Genomic DNA, 16,040 nt, shown 5'->3' with positions numbered 1-16,040 from the left:
ACCAGAACCACTATGTACAAAATGAACTACAGCTTTTTACAGGTTCTTTTTTTTTTTTTTGGTAGGGGGAGGGCAGATAATGGGACTCACAGGAGACGTTCTTCTTTCATTCAAATCCATTAACATAGCTTACATGCCCTATGGTTTATTTTTCCAATGCATTTCACATATCATCACTATTTGTGGTAAAAGATATAGATACACAAATACTCCTTTTACAGGCACATATTTGGAAATAAAATGCTTAGCTTGTCTTTCTAATTATTCAGAAAAACAACCTAGACAACTTTCTCTTTAGTTTAATGAGGGTCCTATTATGTGATGTTTCACAAAATCATCAGTAATACAGAAACGGAGAAAAATACAGCATATTTGTCTGCGTCAACACAGAAAAACTGTAGCATGGCCAACACTTTGTCACTTCCAAACCCACTAGTCTTAGGACCATTCTTTCTCTCTCATTTTGGTGGTTACAAGAAACTGTATTACCACCTCTGCCGATACCTTGTACTAATTCTTTAGCCCTGTTAGTAACAAGTTGTAAGCAATATTAGACCTTAAACTACTGAAGAAGACTTGCTATTCTGACCAACAGAAGCACAAAATCAGATAAAACTATAATTCTGACCAGGGATTGTTTTTTCCTGTGCCACACAGGAAGGTTTCAAGGAACAAGCAGAATGAAACCAACACCCCCACATCAGAATAAGAATGTTAAAATTCAACTTATCCAAAGCTCACTGTGTTTAAGGAATGACATCCTTCTCCAGCCCAGTTCTCTCTGTACACTTCTCTTGTTTTCCTTCCACCTGATCAAGCAGCAGCCAGGTGAGCCCACTCACTGTTCTGATAACAGCAAAGTTTTACATTAGCTCAGCTGTAGCACAAAACTGTAACCTTGAGTAGGTCTACACAGGAAGGTAGACTCCATAAAAGTGTTTAATCAGCTTAAAACTAGTGGTCTAGCTTTTATATAAATAAAAATATGTCCTTATATAAACAGAGTGCTTTTCTAATATTGCTGTCAAATTTAACATTTTTACATGGTGAAAACTCTGACTTATGTATGACAGATCATACACATTTTGAAACCCTGCTGAAAAAAATATATCTCCCTTTGATCTGAGTTTAACCCACGTGCTGCAATATTTGAAGTTTCCCACATTCTATGTGAGATAAAACAGCAATATAACAACCTCACTATATTTGAAGAATAATAATTAAAACAATGACGTATTACTGCAAGGGAAAAAAAAAAAAAACAACAAACTATCCAGTGAGATTATCAAGCAGGGTTTTGTTGTTGTTGCAGTATTTGCTGGCTATTGAAAATAATTGTTGTGATTACATTTTTTTTTTCAGATTAGGATTAAGATCTAGACTATAAAATACAAGATTAAAAGAAATAAAACATGTTTTCCATTGTTTTCAATAAACATAGGCTCTTCAGATTTTCAGGGCCTCCGTGCAGATTCTATTTGATTTTATCATTATGATCTTTATGCACTATCAATGTGCTTAGAAAACTAAAAAGTACCAAAGTAAGTCACCACATTAAACTTCTAAACTAACCCTTAAAATCTGACTAACCCGTAAAACAGGATTATGGGGAGCAATGTAAGGCAGACACATGGACTGTCTGAACTAGACAGATTATACACCCACATACAAGGGGTGGAAGAGGAAGACATGGAATACAATGTGGCAAGAATAAACTACAATAAACTAGACTCTACTGTGCATACCTCAACTATAGCATTCTTACTTGTTTTGCATCTGAAATACTACTCCAGGAATGAGAAGAGCAGGAAAATCAGGCACTCTAAGAATAAGAGCCAACCCATAATAAATCTTCTACATTAATTTTTGAATCTGCACCTTCTTCCTGTTCAGTGGCTGAGCTCTGCACACAGCAGCTGTTCTAGGACCATCCTAAATTGCAAGCCTTCTATCACAGGCAGAGTAAAGAGAACAAGGAACTAAAATACAGTCAAAACCAATCACTTCCTTGCTTAACTCGCAAAGTTGGTACAACGGTTGTGTTGTGTTAGTTACTGATTGCTGGCTGGAGGGCACCATGGTCTGGGCTAAAGCTGACAGAACAACAAACAAGTATGCTGTAGAACAAACGTTTGCGTTAGTGGCTGGTAAGTGTGCCTCACAGCATTAATTGCCTTTCAGTAGTTTGTTATAGATGAAGAGGATGCAGCATAGCATCAGGATAGCATCATCAGTGATGAGCAAATCAAACATGATAACAAGTGGCAGTTGTGAAGGAGAATAATGAGAACACGAGATATGCATACAATATTTATTTTCTGTAATCTTTTAAAACAATCACTTCTCTCCAATATTAGCTATATTATGTTAATTAATGTTACTAGAGCTCACAGCTATGGTATTTCTTGGCAAATTGTATGAAGCAGATGTCTAAGCCTGAAGACACTGGCTTCTATTTTTCCCCCAAATAGTGAGCTGTTAGCATTCTTTCTGCTACTAACATATTGAAATCTGCTGCCATTTTCTCTCCTGTTGTCTACTGTTAAATCAGAAAATACATTGTTGGTTGGGTGAGAGGGGATAGATATGTTTTAGTCCAAATTGAGAAGAGATTTATTTAAAAAAAAAAAAAAGACATGAATAGATTCTATTTCACAGCATTGCCACCTCCAAAAGAATACACTGTGGGAGAGGATGCTGGAAGTATTTTCAGCAATCAATGAGGAAAAAAGGATAGTGCGTAGTAAGCGTATGTAATAGGGTCAGGAATACGTCAAAGAGATGTTCTGTTCCATGTCTTGTTAGTTTCTTTGTTACTGCTAAAGCTAGTTAGAAATTGAAAGCCTGTATTCCAAAATTTTGATGTTAAAGGTTTCTAATAGGAGTATCCTAAGGAAATCTTCTGATTATTTTTCCAAATAATTATGATTTTCCCCCCCCCCCCTTTTTTTTTTACATTCAGAAACTGTATTTACTAGACATTAATTCCGTTTATTGAGACTTGGTATATACAACAAAAGCAAAACATGACAATTTTAATTTGTATATCAAATCTAATAATGGTAAGTCCTTGGTTCTATTCTGAAAGCTTAGGAACTGTGAAAAACGAGTTTACAGAATGCTTTGAAAGAAAGGGCAGAGGGAGTGTAGATGATTTGAAGATAAAAAGAGCTGGGTAGTATACATTAAATCCTCTGCACTATAATATAAAAATGTTTATTTTTTAATATTATTTTTAAAAAATATTGCATTGACTGATGGCATTTCTCTAAGTAAAATCAACAATTGCCAATGAAATGTCTGTTTTATGAAATGTCTCTCAAACTGAGAGGACTAAATCATAGTGAGAATTAACCTCAGAAACAGTTAATTCCTTGACCACTCCCCTTATCCAGGTGGCAGTAACAGTAGCTGTCCCTTATTGCCACTACCATATTAGATCTGTAAATGCAGGCCATCACTCCTTGATGAAAAGCATGTTCAGCAACTTCGCACAGTGGTCAACTGAGGGGATCAAGCACAACATGGAAAAAACAAGAAATGACAATAAAAGAGCCAAACCTGAACAGACATCACTCAGCTCAGCTTTTTTGTAGGTCAGGTCTGAGGAAATTCAGCACACAAACTGGGTTCTCAGTATATATTCCCAATTCAATTTTTGTCCAGCTTTTCCAGATAGAATAATAAACATGATGTTGGTAAACCCTTACTTCTCCATCAATTACCACAGAAAGAACATGCATAACACTGCCTATTTGTTTTTGAAATTACATTCTCAGATGTGTTTAATGAGGAACTTTTTATGTGTCTCAAAATCCAGTGTCAGACAAGCGATGATACAGATCACCATGTCCCAGAATGCATCAGCATCCTGCTAGAAAAGCCTAACAAACAAACACATCAGCAAAACAAGACTCATCAGTAGTACTGAATAGATGCTTTCAACTACGTTGGCCAAAAAAATCAGAGGAAATACATTTGTTTTTAAAAGTCTGCAAACTTGACATGCTAGTTTTATAACACTAAGCTGTTTGGAATCATCCTGCATTATTTTAGCTTAGATTTGCCTTACTGGTCTTTACAAGGCAGAGAAATATTTGCAAAGAGAAATATTTCCAGTTACAGAATACGTGAGAAAATGATTACTTGGAAACACTAAAGCCAAGTTAGTTGTTTTGTAGAACTTTGGCAGAACTGTCAGTGACACTGCATTCAATTCTGGGAATTTGGAATTAGAAAGATAAAGAAAGATATAATGAACTCAGAGAAGAGCCGCTGGTAGAGAGAGGGAAAAAATAAAAGGAAAAAACAAGTACAGTTTGGTGAAAAATACGGGGAGATATAGAAAAAGTATGTTATCTGATAAGTTGCTTCAGATGTTTGACTGTTCTAGTCAATGAGTAGGGCTATTTACTATTGGGAATTGCACAATTCAGAGTAATCTGGTGAAATTTATAAATCCAGAAGAGGCAACAGATTAGAGAAAAAAAAAATCTATTAGACAAATCCTCCCAGGTCAGCTGACTTCAATCAATTCAAAGATAGGTTTCTAGGCTAGGCACAAGGCTAGAACACAGCAGTTTGGACTCCCGTACCAGGTCTGCTATACATATCACATCAGCATGCCCCAAAGTGTCTCATCTCTCCTTGCTCCAGTTGTGCTTTACTAAAACAGGGATAGTGGTACAGCCACTTTCTCATTCTTTGTTTCATCTATTTAGACTGTAAACCCTTCAGGGGTAAAATTACTTCTTGCTATATGTTCATAGAAAACCTTGCACAGTGGGATCCTAATTTCAGTTGAGCTCTCCAATTGCTGCCATAATACAAATAATAAATGATAATGTATTAGACCACCAACGAACAGCCCTCCAGTTTAATAAATGTAAATCCTCACTTGAGATAGTTAAATCTACTTCGGACTTTAAAAATATATTTCAGGGAATAATCCTGTACCAGTAGGGGCATAGCTGACCTATTTTTATCTCTATCTCCATGAATCACAGAAGTTAAAATGGACGTATTACAGTATCAAATGTCTATTTTGAATGATATAATAGAAGGAGAAATCTTTTGAAGTTCCTTACTTTCAGGCACAGTTCTACATATTAAGCACAATGTAAGGTGCTTATCTTTGAAATATGGAATAAAAGCTGTTGACCTTTTAAACATGAAATCTTGGGGAGCTTTGGTATGGCTTGGTCTAATTATATTACAATGGTTAGAAGGTAATCTCTTACGTATGCTCTCTAGACACATCATCTCTTATCAGAAATCTCAGGGAAAAAATTGCACCTATAGCAAAGCAGTGATGTAGCAATCTTTGTTGAAAGACCAGGATATCATGGCTTCACAACAGACAACAAGAGATGCATGACATTGCTAAGCAACGCTATGAGCTAGTGAGGTTTTCTCTGGCTTCATATGGTGTGGTAGTTAAGGAAGAAAGAGCAAGAAAAAAAAGGACAAAAACAACCAAATGAAGTGAATAGCGTAAGAAAGAAAGCAAAATAACAAATGGGGAAAAAAGCAAGAAAAATAAGTGTAAATTAGTAAAGTAATTGTATAGTATCAAAACTGTTTTTCTAGGAAAGCCACAATGTTATCACTTTCTAATTAAGAAGTCATAAAAATCAATATGTTCACCAATGGATCTCTCCACCTAAACTTTTATCATCCTATTTTCCTCTAAAGTTTATAATCACATACAGATTGGACAATGCTTCTTAAAGTAAACTATGCTTTAAAGGAAATCACCATTTCTTAAAGCTCTTCTCCTGCAGGTAGGCTAGAGAATGTTTGAAAACTAAACAAGTGGGCTCAAAAGTGATTGACAAAAGGTTTAAGCATTTCAAAGAATAGAACAATCTGATAAATGCTGAAAATGTTCCCTTCTGCAGCTTGACAAGTTATTTGCACTCCAGAAAGCAGAGCTTTTCATTTGTCCCCATCTTTTCCCTGTTTAAGGTTAATTCTCAGATGATGATAACAGGTTTGTGTCTATGAATAGACACTCCCAAGTTTTGTTTTCTTCTTTTAATAGAAATGTTTGCTACTGCTAGTTTAATCTCCATGCAGTCAGTGCTGTTAAAAGTCTTCCCACCAAAACAAAAATCCAGCAAATAACTTTTGAAAGTATGGCTTGAATTGTTCCTAAATACAATCAAATGCATGTTCACTTGCAAGAGAATCTGTTCTAGAGCAAAGTTGTTATACCATCATGCTTTCAACTGAATTATAATAGTGCATAAATTCAATTTTCTAGATGAAGTCTTCCAAATCCCTTCCCCGACTCAGATTATTCTTCAGTTCTTTCTAAGATCCCTAGTTCTTGTGCAATTTTTGTTTTCTGCCAAAAAAAATGGCATTTGGCAAAAGATTAATGAACAATTCCAGTCGTTTCTCTCTTATTCAACGTTGAGCAGATGTATTGTCACGTTCTCTACATACAAATCCTTTCGGGAGAGTTGTGTTTCAGGAGTTGGAAAAGAGTGGATGCTCCAGATTTACCTTCAGACTTGATTTTCCATTGACTAATTCCCAAATAAACTAAAGTTAGCACACAAACTACAGAATTGTGATCTCTTAACTCTTTTACAATAACTTGATAATATCATGCGAAAACTGATGAATGGTATTTCCCATTGTGATCTAAAATTGTTAAAAGGACTATCCAAATTAAACTATTTAAGATGTCGTTATAACTATTGCATCTATAATCATTGCACCAGACAAAACAGAACCATGTCTCGCAATTGCTCCTCCAGCTGACAAACATTTTTCAATAAATAAACAACTTAGCCATTTAAAAATAGAAACCACAGACTAGAAAGCAAAGTATCCATTTGACAGAGGAGTTCATGCCTTCCTATGCTATTTTAATTCAAGTAAGTCTAGAGTTTCTAGTTTTGTAGTGTTTTGTAAACATAGGGTAAGAACTACACAAAATAAACTTCCTCAAGGAAGATTATCAAGTACAGACTAAATAAACCCCAATTTCAGTGTCACTATACTTGCTTTTTATCTGATTCATTAATAGGAGCAAAAGTAATCTTGGTAAACAAGCAACAACTATAAGCAGACTCTGGGCTGCAAACCTGTAAAATAATACTACTGATGAAATTGTCACTTCCTGACTATTATTTTTGTGTGGGAAGACTGTTTTTCTCCACAGTTTTCTAAGAATTTTCAGTCTTTATTAAGTGCCTACAATGAGTAGCCTATTTTGCAGTGTCTGTCAGCCCAGAAGTTGTTTAAATACTCTTTCCATCTTAATGAAAACATGCTTCTTATCTTGTTGTTAATGGCCAAGAAGCATGTTCTGTTAGACTAAAGATCTCCACTTACATATCTGGCATCGTTACATAGCATTTAAAATACGATGTAATTAGACAAGATTCCGCATTATAGTGAGAATTGTTGTCAGTCCTGTCCCTCTTTCTGACATGCTTCTAAACCTCTCCTTCCCCTAATACTGTGGGACATCAGGAAGTTATTCCTTAATAAAGTCCAAGAATTACATAAGAACCTTGCAAAATATTTTAGCCACTTTGTTAAAGGTACTCTCATTCAGTTTTGTGAATGAGAAGTGGCTTTCGACCACACGAGGGAGCTCATATTGTTCTGTTATGTTCAACTGCAACTGTGGAGGCTCACAAGATAATTGGCTTTAAATCCATTTGGTTTAGAAATGAGAAAGGTCATCAGATATATTTTAATAACCAAGTACAAATGTGAGTTTAAATTTAAATCAGTCTTAATTAAAGAATTTTTCAACAAAACCACAATTGTTCCAGATTTTGTTCAACAAAACAAAATGCCATGTTTTTCCTTTTTTTTAAAAAGGAAAAAGATTTATGCTTTATATCTGCTACTTTTCTATGAGTAACTCTGTAGTTTCAGTGGGACTGTTAATGGAATGGTAGATCTCTATTATTACATAATAATCTCTATCTAATAGATCTGTATTATTACATAATAGATCTCTATTATTACATAATAATAATATACAAATGCTAATAATAATATACAAATGCTAATGTTCCTAGAAGAAATCTCAGACTCCCCATCAAGCTCTACCTTGTACTAAATGCAATAGTAGTGACAGAGTTCTTTGAAGGCTTAGAATACTCTGGAGCCTCTTACCATCAAAATGGAAAAAAAATACCAGAAGAGCAAGGTGAAGAAGAAAAATGAGCTTGGTCTTAAGACAGAAGGCATCAGTTGCTGTGTCTGCAGCCAAAAAAGACCTACAATTGCAAAACCCAAAACAGAGAAGCTCCAGGAAACTGTGAAACAAAGATGCTGGAAACACATGAGATGTTAATTATATTACCAGAATGTGTCCTCCATGACTGGACTGTTTCCTGAAGACTTTTTACTAATACTTAGGCCTGTTGAGTTCTAAATGTCCTGAACTATGTGGCATAGTCCTGAACTATGTGGCATTCATCAGTTCCAATGTTCTTCAACTCCATCGTTTAAAACTTCTGAGATATTTTTTTTTTCTGGAACTCAGTCTTCCCTTTTTTTTTTTTTCTTGCCATTTTCATCTCATTACTTACAGGCTCCATATCTTGACAAACAATCCCTCTCACTTCTTACTGCTTACCTCTTTCAAATAGTAAGCCTTGTTATTTTATCTGTGTACATCCACACAAAAATAAACACACACACACACTTGAGGGGCCCTGGAGCTGATGATGATTATAGCCAGATATTATAGCCATGAAATGTCAAGAAACTGATTCAAGCACAGAATTAAGTAGGGGAGTTTTTTTGTTGTTTTGTTGTTGTTTGTTTGTGGTTTTTGTTTGGTTTTTGCAGGTTGTTTTTTATCATTATTATTTTGGTGAAAGAAAGTATTTCATGGCTGGCTTGAGATTAAAAACTTTAAAATTTTATCTGAGAACTTAAGCATTGCTTATGTTTCACTGGCAATAGTTCCCCGTGCAATCTAACCAGTTGCATATGTGTTCAGAACAAAAGTGCAAGCATGCATCCTTTATATCGGTATATTTTAGATACTTGCCTGTAACTACTCCTTTCTCATGGTTATTTCAACCACTACTAGAGTTTTCAACAGGATAATTTATAAAGAAGAAAAAATATCATAAGTATTGTTTTCTGTGCAGATGTGTTTCAATGTTATTTAAACATTTTTATACTGGTGTATGCTTTACTTTGAAAAACAGAGAAAAATAACAAGACTGTGGTCTACTGTACACACAGGCGTACCAACAAGTTGTTCCAACAACTTGCTATAACATAACAAACTTTCCTGAAGCATGTATGTAGATCATTAGTGGTTTAAACTAAGTGCTGTTTATTGATTTTAAACACCAATCCTTTCTGCACACAGCTCTTGGCACATTCAACCACAATGCATTTTATCCCCAATAACTTCCCTGAAGAAAAGTGTACCACCTCCAAATTTGTACTATTACCATTACTGAATTGAAAAAATTATTAAAGACATGAAGACATGTAACTCCATGCAGATGACTTTGTGTGCATCGAATTTGTGCAGAACATTTTGCTACACTGCAAATCTATACACGTTACTTGGTTTTATTGTGATACAAATGCCATTAAACCCCTCAGCATATTTCTCAATTTTTTGTGCTAATTTACATTTCAATTCTGTTGATGTCTTCTCAGTAAACTGCAGAAAATCAGATATGCTTTTGTTTTATAAAAATGTAAAATATCATTTGTAACTTAACAAAAGTGAGGCATAGATTTAAAAAAAGAAAAAAAAAGGAAGGAATAAACTAGCAAAGAAGTCTCTACTTTCTCTTCACTCCAAATTAAAACAGTAGTTGAGGAGGAAAAAGAAAAATCTTATTAAGGTTAATGCTATACACATTTATGTAATAAAAGCATAGCTGACCTTTTCAAAGTCCCCAAAACTGCCAGCTACTGTAAGGCTTTCCATAGAGTGCCTGCCAAATTGACAGAAAAACTGGCCACCTTCCTACAGTTCACATCTGTGTTCAGTTTGCACGCAGCAAGAAGAACGTAAGACATCAAGTATATTTGATTTGCGCCAATCTGTAACATTATTTCTGATGAGAAACCTACTTTATCATGGGAAAACAACAAAACAGGCGATCAGCATTCTTGATTGTTAAGGAATATTTTATGAATAGTAGAGCAGTTGAAAATAGAGCTCACTTCTGCATATTAAAGTCAGTTAAATCACTTAACAATGTCTGACACAAATATTTCCAGTACAGCAACACTAGAGAGAAAGTGCCACCTCCAGTTTTTTACTGTCCTGTGGCTTGAAACCCAGTCCAAACATGGAAAACACTTGCAAGGCATGGCTTTATTATTAATTAGCAATTAATGACAGAAGTAAACCGCAGCATGAGCTGGCAAAAGAGAAAGTCTTCTAAAGAAAGGTACAATAGTACAGTAGTCTACTTTGGAGTATGAATTTTGCAGTTGCTGTGTGAGATCTTCATTACAAGGCATGATCTTGAAAAAATCCTGATTTTTTAATGAATGCATTTGTGTTAGCTCACCAGACTTTTTCCTATAACTACACAGCAGCAAAGAATCAGTTCAACCCAGCATCTAAAGCTGCCATAATACTCATGATTTGCTCTGAGACACAGCTGTTTAAAACAACTACCACAACAGCCCTTTATGTCCTCTCAGAGTTCCCAATTAGAATCTAACTACATAGACAGTCTCACGTCTCCCTCATCCTCAGCACATCTGGCTTTAAATGTGAGTTTACTTTCTTGCAAAAGGAAAAATGCTTGTTGAATTTAGGTAACTGCTGACTCAGGATGAAGTTGTGTCATGGGTGTAGTGCAAAGACATGATTCAAATACATGATTCAAAACCCTTCTTATAGCAAAAAGAGCTATGTAAGAACATTTAAAACATTCTTTTACATGTTTTAATGGCCTTAACTATTGGTATCTCTACAAAGACCATGTTTACTCTAAAATGTTTTCCATATCTAAAAGAGTGCTCAAAGCTTGACCAACAGTAATACAAGTTTTCAAGCAGTGTAGAGTTGCTGACTCTTGATTGTTTTGACACAACCTGATGTTTACTAAAATCAAAATTGCCAAAGAATTGTCAATTGCATTTAAGATACAGGGTTAATAAATAAATCAGCATACGAAGCCCTCACCTTCTGTGCCCTAGAGACACTCCATACCACGTGTAACATCAATACTCTAATCCCAGATGTCTTTGGCAAAGCTGAAGAAGTTGCACTCTTCCTTTTGGGTCTCTTCTGTGACCTGGAGAGACAGACATAAAATGAAAAAGTATTTCTGACTGTGGGTTTTCCACTTGGGACACCCTAAACAAAATTTCCCATTATTAGGTAGGAAATCACCACTTTTTGAAAAATGAACTTCTCTTTCCATTTCCCAAACTGAATACATTTACACTCACTAATTCCACATTTGGAGTCTAGCCACCACTACCAATGCTAGTGTTTAAATACAAGTATAACACTTTATTTATTTAGGTTTATCATGGGAATTAAATTTTCTATCTTTAGTGAAGTGGTTGAAATATAAAAGTTCCAACTGCATTAAACAAATAAACATGAAATAAAAACAATGTAAATCTATCTTGATACCAGCCTTGACAATTGAAAACTTGAGAGAAGATTTGTTTCAATGGTAATTTCTTGCCCTTCGTTTAAAAACTTGAATAGAATACACCCTGCTCTTGAAACCCATTTTTAAAAGATTTAACATCAACAAATGGAAAAGCACTAAATTAAAAATCAAGTATTTTCCTGAAATCTGTGTGTTTTGTTACTGCATCAAAAATGAACTAAGGATAACCCTTATCTGTGGAAAGTACAAAAAAAAAAAATCAGTAAATATTCATTGGAAAATAATTCAAAGAGGAACGCGTCTGTATGCAAATAATGGCTTTCATTGAACACTTCTTTTTTTAACCCTTGTTCTAGCTTTAATAGTTTAATTGTTTTCAAATAAACTTTGTCAAAGAACAAAAGGAATGTCTACACTTGCCCTCACTTCAAAGGATAGCTGTATATTCTTGTTCCCATGATTTCAATGCTATTCTAGGCTAGTGTTTAATCTAGAAGAGAGTCTCTCATATGAACATAGTCAGGATATCACTGGAAGATATTCATGTTTTCATATGTGTCTTTAATGGAGAAAGAATTAAAAACACTGTTATGATTTACGGTTTGAGGATTTCATGTTGAACATGAATGTCAGCCCACAAGCTTTCTCATTGCAATTTAAATATTCCAAGGTAGGATTAATTTTCACACTTTGTTTATTTTCCATAAGGTTAGCCTCTACTGCTCTTTGAAAAAGATTTTTTTTCTTCATCTCCATACAAGAAAAATAACAACCAAAGCCTCTGAAAGAGAAGTGGGAATATCAGTCTGTCTGTCTGGGACTCATATCTAGGCAGAGGATAGAATCAAAACACATTAATGACAGCAAACTCAAGGCAGGACACCAAGAAGCCAGACATGAGGAGTCCGCCATACATCTAAAGAAAAGGAACAGAACAACCACAGTTATTTTACTAGTTAAGTAAATGCAGATATTTTCCAACTTACATTTCTCTGACACAGTGGTCCTGCTCCCACAACAAACCTAATTAACTATCAGGGAAATATGAATCAGCTCACATTTTCTGTGACCCTCAAATAGATTGCAACATGAATCTGCCTAATGTCAAGTTTTTTTCCCTGCGGCAGCATACATCTCTACATATCCTTGTTATGTTTCAGTGCTGAAGTAAAAGTGGTGTGAAAACGAACAAAATGAGTTCATTTCTGGCTCTGCCATTCTACTCTCCACTTGAGAGAAGCTTGAGGCTTTTTGCTTTGTCTGGTTGGGAGAGCTTACTTTCTATAAAGTAAAAGCTGCTGCCAATTAATAACCAGGACAAAACTTCACAAAAGCAGATAGGTCAAATAACTTTTTTTTTCATTTCATCTCAATTATTCTCATCTCCTTCAGCTAACTCTCAGATCTTACAGGGTACTTCAGACTCAAATATTTGGTATGGAAGGGCAAAGAAAGAACTGAATGTGACCTACCAGCTTTTTCCAGACTCACTCCTGTCCTCACTCTTGACTCATTGCTCTTCCTATATTACAGTATTTTCACCTAATTTTCCCATAAACTCTTGCACATAGGCACAACTGCAAGCTAGTGAGTTAGGAACTTAGGAAGCCACAGAAAAGGAGGCTAGTGCCAACATTTGTGCTGGTTTTTAAATGCCAGAACACTAGGACAGAGAGAGGCAGATTGCCATGTCGGGCAGAAAGCAAGTAAGTCCCTGGAGAGTATTTGACAGACATTAACCTTGGTAAATTGGACTACTGAAGCACACTTTTAAAGATTCTAGCATCTGTTTCAATGGATATTTGCATTTGTAATATGGATACCATCATAAACATAACATAGTCCATATCTAAAACAGCTAAATAGTGATTAGCTTCATTACAATCAATAAATAAAAATACTAAAAAAAAAAAAACAACACTAAAATTAAAAAATATTATTTTTATTTTATAATTTTAATAACCAAAACTAAAGTTAAAAACAAACAAACAAAAAACTAAAGTTACATTTACTTCTGGTATGTGAGCAAATGATGTACAAAAAAGTAGGCGTCTTAGGCCTGTACAGTACACCCAGCAGCACTGGTTTCTCAGCACAGTCAAAGAGCTCTGGAGAGACTGGTTCTTAGTATGGGACAGGATCTGTTTCTGTGTTCACTCATGCTCTCTACTGACATGACCTGCAAGGTGAAATTAGGGACAGTACGGCTGCCATCTGTGTGCAGCTGCCCTTCTTGGACTAAGAATAAAATGTGAATTTAGCAAAGAATAAAGATGTTTTGAAAAGGTTTTGCTGCATGAATTTGGTTCAGTTGCATTCACTAAGACAGGGCTGCTTCACAAAGTCCATTGGACCAAAAGACCATTTGCAAAAAGTAATCTAAAATTTCTCTTTTAAATATTTACCACGTCATTTAAATTGTCTAATGCTCAGCTTACACAGATGAACAGCACTTCATGGCTTAGGCTAGTAGCGAGCACAGTAAGAACATAAATACTTTCAAGCGAAGTGGAAAGTCCTAGTACACCTGAAAAAATAAAATACATCCCTCTCCTCACACATAGTCAATTGGCCAACTTAGAAACAACTTAATTTCTTTACCTCAAAAGAGGCCAAAAAAAAAAAAAGATTAGAGGTTAAAAATCTCAACACGCTTTCTTTGCAATTCTCTCCCTTTGTACCTCTCACTAAGAAACTTCAGAAAGCATAGGCTGGAGAAGGAGCATTGCCTCAAAGTGCAGTTACTGAGCAAAGATTCTGGAGAGCTTTGGTCATTTCCCAGGTATGCCACAAGGCTTTTGTGTGTCCCTAAGTCAGTCAATTTGTTTCCACTGACTTCAGGTAAAAGCATTTATCCTATTTTGACTCTACTCTTTATATATAAACTTGAACTACTACCACCTTCATTTCTTTGCTTTTTCTCTGTTCTGCTATTTCTAGAACCAAAATTAATCAAGTTGGATATTTCTATTATTGTCCTTTTGGATGTTTTCCAGTAACAAAGTATTATGTATAAACACTCATTGGTGTTGGTGGCTCATAGTGTCACAGTTTAACACAAGGCCCCAGTTGCGATAAAATCCTATTATAGAAAGCACTATACACACCAGTAAAGGTGTCTAAAACACTGTAACAAGTCAGCAAAAAAGGATATAAATAGCCCAAAGGATTAACAGAAATTTCTTGCATTAACCACAAATGTATTCAAAAAACATATGATGCACGTCTCACATAGGGGGTGGCACGAGCACTAACTGACTGTTCATCGCTATCGCTTTCAGAGATGCTGTTGGTAGACTTGGCAGTAAGTCTACTAATTTTTCCTTTGGAAAGCTAATTATCTGACTTTGCTGGACATGTTCTAGAAAGTTTCCAAGGTGTTTGGTTGTTCTAATCAGAGACTTCACTCCTAGACCTGTTCACAAGCAGGTTCGTAAGCTGGAGACCATACTTGAAACAAGGCACTTTCTCACCGTGACGTATCATCTCTTCATGCTTGCATCACATTTGTATTTTTTGCTTTATTCTAACATGCATTTAAAATCAGCTGTCATCTTTTCAGATTTAATATTATTCAGGTGCATAATTACCTATAGTGGATCAGGTCTCTGGAGTCCTCAACGTATTTATCAACAACTTCCACAAGGCTTGGGCTGTTGTTTTAATTATATTTTATAATTTAAAATGTAGTAAATATCTATATTATATATGTACTTAAAGGCATAGAGGACATTTGGGAAGAAACCAAAGTTTTTTAATGAATGTTTAACATTAATTTTATACTTAAAAATATGTCTTAGTAGAGAAACTCATGCTTAGCCAAACACACAGCATTCTAATCAGAAAGTGCTTTGCTTCATTTTCTGTATGTAATTACTAAAAGTGGTCAGAAAGCTCATAGAGAAAAGAAAAACTATCTACCTATAGGATGAATATCTAACATACTATAAAATTTACTTATTTACTCTGAATTACCATAAAAGAAATACACAAATGCATTCAGATGGACTGAAATTTGCAGTGGCGACCAAAATGGATAAATAGGCACTTAGGCACCTATTTTAACAATGATACTCTAACAGAAACATTTACCACACCAAAAAAAAAAAGACAAAAAAAGAAACACATGTAATTTTATTTTATGAAAGCTTAGTGTAATAGCTACTTGAAGAAGATAAATGGAAGGTGGCTGAAGAAAAGTCATGTTAGGCAGTACTGGAATGGATTGAATGTATTCAATTACTGTATCTATTGTTGAAGCAACAATAATTTCTCTAAATTGATTAATGCAAAATCTAAAACCCAGCAATGTCTAAATAGCACCTGAACAGCTTTATTTATCTGTTTGTGTAAACACGTGCGGGCATGTTGCCAGTATTCAAATATAAGCCGTAAAGAATAATCTCAGCTCAAACCTAATGATCACTAATACACACAGACTAAATA

The 16,040-nt window shown here is 35.0% G+C and overlaps 1 long non-coding RNA gene across 5 annotated transcripts in view; it reads right to left on the bottom strand.

Moving 5' to 3' along the window:
• The window catches only part of LOC121071054, a 223,795-nt gene that overhangs the window by 192,728 nt on the left and 15,027 nt on the right, over positions 1 to 16,040 (bottom strand). For all 5 annotated transcript variants that reach the window (XR_005820350.1, XR_005820345.1, XR_005820347.1 and 2 more), the window contains one exon: positions 11,153 to 11,264. This is a non-coding gene — a long non-coding RNA (uncharacterized LOC121071054). The remainder of the gene's footprint in view (positions 1 to 11,152; positions 11,265 to 16,040) is intronic.

Source organism: Cygnus olor, chromosome 5, assembly GCF_009769625.2.
Source record: "Cygnus olor isolate bCygOlo1 chromosome 5, bCygOlo1.pri.v2, whole genome shotgun sequence".
Taxonomy (NCBI): Eukaryota; Metazoa; Chordata; class Aves; order Anseriformes; family Anatidae; genus Cygnus; species Cygnus olor.
The sequence above is the reverse complement of the archived record's forward strand: the minus strand, read 5'-3'. Positions and strand labels throughout refer to the sequence as shown.